Here is a 1,249-nt window from a genome sequence, read left to right as displayed (position 1 = left end):
CATAACTCAGTAGTCTCCCAACAAAGAAAACTCCAGGAGTGGATGGCTTTACCACTGAATTCTACCTTTAAGGAGGAATTAATACTAATTCTCCTTAAACTATTCCAAAAAATTGAAACAGAAGAATTCTCCCAAACTCCTTCTATGAGGCCAGCATCACCCTGATACCAATATCAGACAAAGACACAACAAAAAGAGAAAACTACAGGCCAATATTCTTAATGAACACAAGATGCAAAAATCCTCAACAAAATATTAGCAAACAAAATACAGCAGCATATCAAAAATATTACACACCATTATCAAGTGGGATTTATCCCAGGGATGCAAGCATGGCTCAACATATGCAAGTCACAATATGTGATACCAAAACAAAAAAAGTGATACACCACATCAACAAAATCAAGGACAAAAACCATATAATTATCTCAACAGACACATAAAAAGCATTTAGCAAAATACACCATCCCTTCATGATAAAGACTCTCAACAAATTAGGTACAGAAGAAAAATATCTCAACATAATAACAGCCATATATGAGAAATCCACCACTAATCACCCTGAATGAGGAAAAGCTAAAAGTTTTAAGAACAGGAACAAGGCAAAGATGCCCTTTCTCACCATTTCTATTTAACATAGTACTGGAAGTATTAGCCAGAATAATTAGACTAGAGAAAGAAATAAAGGGCATACAAATTGGAGAAGAGAAAGTCAAATTGTCCCTGTTGGCAGATGATATGATCCTATATATAGAAAAACCTAAAGACTCTTTCAAAAAATACTTATAGGTGATAAATGATTTCAGTAAACTTGTAGGATACAAAATCAACATGCAAAAATCAGTACTGTTTTTATACTCCAACAATGAACTAGCAGAAAATCAAGAAAGCAAGCCCATGTACAATAGTCACCAAAAAAATAAAATACCTAGGAATAAATTTAACCAAGGAGGTAAAAATTTCCACAGTGAGAACTACAAAACACTGCTGAAAGAAATTAAAGAGGACACAAAAGGATGGAAAGATATTTTATACTTATGGTATTGGAAGAATTCACGTTGTCAAAATGTCCATACCACCCAAAGCAATATACAGAATCAATGCAGTCTCCATCAAAATATCAATTATATTCTTCACAGAAATAGAAAATAACTAACCTAATATTCATATGGAATAACAAACGACCCTGCATAGCCAAAGCAATCCTGAGGCAAAAAAAAATAATAATAAATCTGGAGGCACTACACTA

At 33.2% G+C, this 1,249-nt stretch overlaps 1 protein-coding gene across 1 annotated transcript in view; it reads right to left on the bottom strand.

The window, feature by feature from the left end:
* Nucleotides 1-1,249, bottom strand: part of MUT (methylmalonyl CoA mutase) — a 49,947-nt gene that overhangs the window by 17,037 nt on the left and 31,661 nt on the right.

Source organism: Galeopterus variegatus, unplaced genomic scaffold (genome assembly GCF_000696425.1).
Source record: "Galeopterus variegatus unplaced genomic scaffold, G_variegatus-3.0.2 Scaffold10522, whole genome shotgun sequence".
In the NCBI taxonomy this organism is placed as follows: Eukaryota; Metazoa; Chordata; class Mammalia; order Dermoptera; family Cynocephalidae; genus Galeopterus; species Galeopterus variegatus.
The sequence above is the reverse complement of the archived record's forward strand: the minus strand, read 5'-3'. Positions and strand labels throughout refer to the sequence as shown.